Source organism: Belonocnema kinseyi, chromosome 8, assembly GCF_010883055.1.
Source record: "Belonocnema kinseyi isolate 2016_QV_RU_SX_M_011 chromosome 8, B_treatae_v1, whole genome shotgun sequence".
NCBI classification, from domain to species: domain Eukaryota; kingdom Metazoa; phylum Arthropoda; class Insecta; order Hymenoptera; family Cynipidae; genus Belonocnema; species Belonocnema kinseyi.
Window position 1 is genome coordinate 94,491,796 of NC_046664.1, and position 7,427 is coordinate 94,499,222.

General features: G+C 29.9%; 1 protein-coding gene across 1 annotated transcript in view; it reads right to left on the reverse strand.

Annotated features, from left to right (window-relative positions):
- Window positions 1-6,260, reverse strand: part of LOC117178015 (dynein regulatory complex protein 10-like) — a 14,559-nt gene extending 8,299 nt beyond the window's left edge. Inside the window, exon 1 of the mRNA XM_033369199.1 lies at window positions 6,209-6,260. The gene's annotated coding sequence lies outside the window, so the exon portion shown is untranslated. The remainder of the gene's footprint in view (window positions 1-6,208) is intronic.
- Between the last annotated feature and the right edge of the window lie 1,167 nt (window positions 6,261-7,427).

Here is a 7,427-nt window from a genome sequence, read left to right on the forward strand (position 1 = left end):
ATAGAAAAATTGGGTTTTAAAATTCTTAATCATGTAACTGTATATGCTATAAAACTCAATTTTGTTCATAAATTTTTAGCATTTAATTTAAGGGGAAATTATCAAAACGTATTGCACTTGTTCATTCATTATTTAATCAACGATTAATTGAGAAAATGTGGATTGATTTCCACTTCTTATTATATACGGTTTGAATTTTCCCGCCACCGTCTTTAAAACATTGTAATGTTTCACGAGACCTTGAAAGTTTCATGAAACTTTTCATTGAACCAAAGTTTCATGCAATTTTACAACCCTATTCAAATGGATACAAGTGTCGAAACAATATAGGTTATATCACAAAGTAATTACAAATAATAAAAGTGTTTAATTAATAATTACGTGAGACATGTAAACTGAGAAGTAAACGTCCAATTTTTTTCTGTGCCAATAACTATTACTATAAAATAGTAATAATATTCTGCGCTTCCAAAGAAATGTTTTGTGGTTTTGTATGTTTATCACTGTCAGTGTCGGCAGTAATAATTTAAATAATAATTACGTATTGTTAATTTAACCATCATTACTTTATAATCAGTTTAATAAGTTAAACATTATTTCTGAATTTAATAATAGATTACCATTGTTTTTGTCACAGATCGATTCTAGAAGAAATACACATCAGCAAATGCAGATGGAATTAGTACATTTCGGCTGGGTGTGTTTCAAAAAACATTGTTGAAAAATCTTTATCTTTGGACCTTATCACAAGACTGGGGATTGATAAGCCTAAAATTAATAATCTGAGTCATGTCGATGGTTTAGGCGTATCAAAAAGATATCTCGAAGCAATTTAACTTGCCCGGAGTTTAATTAATGAAGTTTTTAGGGATTATTTTTATTTTAGGAAATGTTTTCTCTCGTGGTCATCTCAAAATTTGATTTGATCAACTATTAAATTAAATTAGAGACTCGCTGAGGATAGGAGTGTATCAGTACTAAATCTAGAAGAGAAATTTTAGGGAGGAATTTTTATTCCAATTTCTTTATAATTACTTTATTTTCGAAATTGCTATATCTGCATCTGATTTCCAAACTGGCATTTGATCAGTCCCTAAAATCAATTTTAAGACGTTTTTCGAAAATGATTTTTCTAGACCTGTTCCAAAAATTTGTTTTGATCAACCACTGAAATAAATTAAAGACTCGCTGACGATAGGAGTGTATCAGTACTAAATCTAGAAAAGAAATTTTAAGCAGGCATTTTCATTCCAATTTTTTTTAAACTTATTTTATTTTCGAAATTGATATATCTGGATCTGATTTCCAAACTGGCATTTGATCAGCCCCTAAAATAAATTTTAAGTGATTTTGATGGTATCGGTGTATCAAAAAAAAATCTCGAAGCAATTTAAAAAGCCCCAATTTTAATTAATAAACTTTTTAGGGATTATTTTTATTTTATAAAACGTTTTCTCTCGACCTCATCCCAAAATTTTGGTTGATCAACCACTAAAATAAATAAATTAAAGACTCGTTAGTGATAAGATTGCATTATAGTACTACATCTAGAAGAGAAATTTTAGACTGATATTTACATTCAAATTTTTTTTTTAATTATTTAATTTTCGAACTTGCTATATCTGGACCTGATTTCCAAATTGGCATTTGATCAGCGCCTAAAATCAATTTTAAATAATTTCGATGGTATCGGTGTATCAAAAAAATTTCGAAGCAATTTAACAAGCCCAAATTTTAATTAATAAAGTTTTTAGGAATTTTTTTATTTTAGAAAATGTTTTCTCTGGATCTCATCTGAAAATTTGGCTTGCTCAACTATTAAAATAAATTAGGGAATCGGTGAGGATAGCAGTGTATCGGAAAGAAATGTAGAACCGAAATTTTAGGTCGAAATTTGTATTCCAATTTTTTAAGAAATTATTCTGTAGTTATCTATTTTATCAGGTCTAAAAATAAAATTGATACATTATTGGTATTTTATCAGAAAATAAAAATATTAGAGTATAATTCAAAGCTACTCGAAATGTTATTTTAATGTATTTGTTTGACGCCTCATTCAACTTTAAATTATGCTGTTAGAACTGAAGACACCAATTCTGTAAATTTCATTTCAGTTATCTTTTCAATTGTAGGTTGTCTTATATTTATTACCGATTAATCAAACGAAATTTTGAAATAACGTCCACAGAAAAAATTTTCTAAAATAAAAATAATCCCTAAAAAGTTTATTAATTAAAATTTAGGTTTGTTAAACTGCTTTGAGATTTTTTGTGATACACCGATACCATCAAAATTACTTAAAATTGATTTTAGTTCTGATAAAATGTCAATTTGGAAATCAGATCAAGATATAGCAATTTCGGAAATAGAATAATTTAAAAACAACATTGGGATGAAAAGTCCTCCCTAAAATTTCTGTTCTAGATTCATTGCAGATAAACTCCTATCCTCAGCGACTCTATTTTACTTCAGTGGTTGATGAAAGCGAATTTTGAGATGAGGTCCAGAGAAACCATTATCAAAAATAAAAAAATCCAAAAACTTTATTAATTAAAATCCCGACTAGACAAATTGCTTAGAGATTTATTTTGATACACCGATACCATCAAAATGACTTAAAATTGATTTTAGGGGCTGATCAAATGCCAGTTTGGAAATCAGATGCAGATATAGAAAGTTCGAAAATAGAATAATTTAAAACAAAATTGGAATGAAAATATCGGCCTAAAATTTCTCTTGTAGATTTATTACTATCACACTCCTATTCTCATCTTTAATAGTTGATCACATCAAATTTTGAAATGAGGACGAGAGAAAACATTTTCTAAAATGAAAATAATCCCTAAAAATTTTATTAATTAAACTCCGGGCAAGTTAAATTTCTTCGAGATATCTTTTTGATACGCCTATACCATCCAAATAAATCAGATTATTAATTTTACGCTGATCAATCCCCAGTCTTGTGATAAGGTCCAGAGATAAAGATTTTTTAACAATGTTTATTGAGACACACCAAGCCGAAATGCACTAATTCCATCTGTATTTCCTGATGTGTATTTCTTCTAGGATCGGTCTGTGAAAAGAAAACAATGGTAATCTATTATTAAATTCAGAAATAATGTTTAACTTATTAAACTGATTGTAAAGTAATAATTTTTAAATTGACAATAAGTAATTATTATTTAAATTATTACTGCTGACACTGCCAGTGATAAACATACAAAACCACAAAACATTTCTTTGGTAAAGAATAATCAATCTAAAGTATAATAAACATGCCGGGCCGATCTGACATTATTTTGAGGTTATGTTTAGATTCACGTGTTTGTCCTAATCGCTGTAAGTAAATGTACGTAATTCCAATTTAAAATTTACGCATGTAATATTTTATTTACTTTATTTAATACATATCATATATACTCATAACATACCTTTTTTGCCGCAAATAAGCGTTAAACACAATTTACTCTTCGCCCACTGGAAGCGCAGAATATTATTACTATTTTATATTATTTGTCACTCAGCAGACATTCCAGAATGTTATTGGCACAGAAAAAAACTTGATCCGAAGATGCACGGACTTGACCGAATGGCCGATCCTAATGCAACTTTAAAAGCGCGAAATATGAAAATTCCCCTGTACAATGGCTTCTTCCCTGCTGTTGTGCAATTCGGGTAGCCTCAAGTTCGCCATGTATGTAAGCCCCAGCGTGTCCACCCTGTATATATGTATATATATATATTAAATTACTTATTTATTTGAGAATCTTTGAAATACTAAAACAATTAATAAAATACAGTAAAATACAATCAATAAAAAAACTAATTAAATAAAACTAAAATAATAAATCTTTGAAATGTGAAATTGTTGAATGAAAAAAATGTAATTTTTGGATTGCCCATTGTTTTTTAAGCTGTCGAAATTTTAAATTTGATTTTTGAAGAAAACTCAACCAGTTGTTTTGATAATCTTGTAGGGCATTCAAAAATCAACATTTTTCTTCTCATGACTTATTTTTCATATCGTGCGGTGTTTGGCTTAAAATGTGCATTTTCGTGTGCCTTTAGGATAAATTGTTTTCTTTTTGAATACTATAAATATCCGTACACAGAATTTTCTAATTTTCAAAAAAAAAAAGTGGTCACAAAAATATTCAAAATGCGCTAACTTTTTGAATTTTCATTCGAAATGGCCGGCTAACGAACTTGACTTTTAATTTAGGACAGTAAAAGAATGTATCAAAGGTCAATCTAATAGATTAATTGTTACAAAAGCTATCGTGCACACAGAGAGGCAGACAGACATACATGCATACATACATACATATGATGAGATTGTAAAAATAAAATAATTTTTCATGAATAATTTTTTGATATTTTTGTTTTTGGTTTTATTCGTAAAAATCTGCCCGCTTTGCTGGCACATTCTCATCGCGCGCTACGCGCGAGGCTCGCTTCGCTCGCGCGTTTGAGCGCACCTAGAGCGCACGACGGTTGAATCTCGCGCTCGAACATAATTACACCTCGCGCTTCGCGCTCGGATATTTATTCTTTGCATTTGGAATGCTTGAAAAAAACTATGAATATCCGTACATAGAAGTTTCAAATTCCGAAAAAGTAGTCTCAAAAATTTTCAAAATGCGCTCACTTTTTGAATTTTTATCAAAAAAGGCTGGTTTACGAACTTGTCCTATCTTTTAAGATCTAAAAAAAGTGTGTTAAAGGTGAATTTGATTCGTTCATTTTTTCTAGAGTTATCGTGTTTACGGATGGCTGGTCGGACAGACAGACAGACGCCATCGTGAAAACCTATTTTTCGGATTCAGGGGGTCTCGAAACGTGGAGATCCGTTGAAAAAGTGTAATGTCAAATTTCCGACAATTCTAATACTTTCTCAATCATAAATGATGAGAATGTAAAAAGCAGCATTTAAAACATGAAAAAAATAGATTTTTTGAAACGCGACACACGAGACGAAAAAGAAATTAAAAGACAAAAGTTGGGATGAGGATATCCCCACTCAACGGGTAGATTTTTTCTTGACTGTTAATGATGTTTTTCACGATTAAACCGAAAACTAGGCATCCTATAAAAAAGTGACTGATAACAAATTTTGGTAGATCTTTTTCAAATGCACAGTTTTTGGTCCAATCATCTTTAACATATTTTGCATAGTTTGACCTAAAAATGTAATTTTTAGATTTTCTAATATTTTTTATGCTGTCAAAATTTGAATTTACGATTTTTCAACAAAATTAAGAAAGTTGTTATGAAAATCTTGTACGGAATTTGAAAATCAACATTTTTCTCCTCTTGAATTTTTTTCATGTCTTGAGTTATTTGACTTAAAATGTTCATTTTCGTGTGTTCTTTGGAATTTTGTAAATTTTATCACTCTGGTAATTTTTAGCTTTATGAAAAAAGTAATTAGGATCAATTTTTCGTCTTTTTGAATATTATGAACTTCCGTACGTTGAGTTTTGGAACTTTGAGAATAAGTAACCTAAAAAATATGCAAAATGCACTCACTTCTTGAATTTTTATTTAAAATGGCTTGGTCACGAATTTAACCTTCAGTTTAGAACACTAAAAGAGTGTACGAAGGGTCAATCTAATTGATTAATTTTTTCAAAAGTTATCCTGCACAAAACGTGGTCATTTAACAAAAACTGGGTGTGTCAAATTTTACACAAATCTATAATACCTTTCTCTGAAGCTAATGTAAAAAGTTAGATTTTATCACCTGAATACATAAATTTTCAACAAAAAAGTTCATTTTCTACTATTTTCTACCACGATGATTAATTTTATACCAAAAAAATAACGAATTTTCAAGTAAAATAATTCTCTTTCTCAAAAAAATATTTTAACGAAGTAGCTTAAGTTCAGTGGCGGATTTAACAGATTTAACAGAAAATAAAAGTGTAATAGTCGAGATTTTAGTCTTAAAATATTTTTATTTTAATTAAAAATCTTTTGAAATGATAAAATACGAATTTTTTAACAAAGCAGTTGAATCATCAAACAAACTGATATATTTTCAACCATGAAGAATAATTTTCAATTAAAACGATGAATTTACAACCAAACCAGTAAATGTTTAACAAAATAGTTAAACTTTCAGCGAAGTAGTTGAATTTTCGACCGAACAATATGAATTCTCAACGAAAAATATATAATTGACATTAAAACTAAAAAATATATATACCTTTTTATTTACGGAAAACACTAGGACGTACGTCAGGCGATACTCAAATGTCTCGAGCAACGTTCACAAGAGGGAAAAAGAAAAAGATGTAGGAAATCTTTTTCGCACTTACGAAATGGAAGTAAAAACTGGCCGAAACATTTGAATGTGTTCATGACGTCACATTTGCTCTCGCTCTTAAATGAAAATGTCTATTTGCATTGAGATTCGAAAAGAGTTAAATTTAACCAAAAGCTATCAACTTTTAATAAATTAAAGTGAACCCTAGAGATAAGGCCCCCTGATATAGGTTCTTCCTAGAATCGATGCCGCTCCGCAAGTAGGAGTAAAAGGAGATGCGCGGGGTGAGCGGCGGTCGCTCTGTCTGGAAGAAACGAAAGCGTTTTCTAAGAAACGGCAGTCTATCTGAATAATTACCCACCTCCTCCAGCCCCAGAACCGGTCCACTCTCCGAGTTTCACTTTAGTTGAATCCTCAACCAAAAAAATATCTTGGTTTTTTACCAACCAGTTGCAATTTTAATTAAAAATGACATTATTACTTAAGGAGATGAATTTTCAAACCAAAAATTTATTTAAGGGCATTTGATACTTAGAAAATTGTCGATTTTACCAGTTTTAGGTTCCCCGGCTTTTTTTCTATAATAATAAATATTTTGTCTTAAAAATTTGGGAAATGATAGCGAATATGCTAACGGACGTCCCCACACATATATTTTTGTAGTTTAATTCAAAAAAGTTTTAATTTAGCAAAATGTGGTTAATTTGCATGGCGCTTAGGAAATAGTGCAAAATAAACATACTAAGTAATTCCCCGGAACTAACCTTGTTTGCAGGCAATCAAAAAAGTTTATTTCATAAATAATTTCCAGATTTTTGGAAAGGCAGAGATGAAAAACGACGTAACCTCAAAATAATGAATATGCATAAAATTTTTCTTTAGCACAATACATTCTTTGTTATTATCCCTCAAAACAGACTCCGGGGACGTTCGTTATGATATTTTAAAGCATCTCCGAATTCAGTTTTCAAAAATTTTCATTTTTGTGGAAAAAAAGCCGGGGAAACTGTAAGTATCACATGCCCTTAATGACATGTGATGAATGTAACAGCTGATCAAGTCAGCCCTAAGATCAATATTTTTTCACCCATATTGAAAAATAAAAGTTTAAATAACGCGGAAATTTTTTTCGGGAAATGTTAATAAATATTAAAGGATC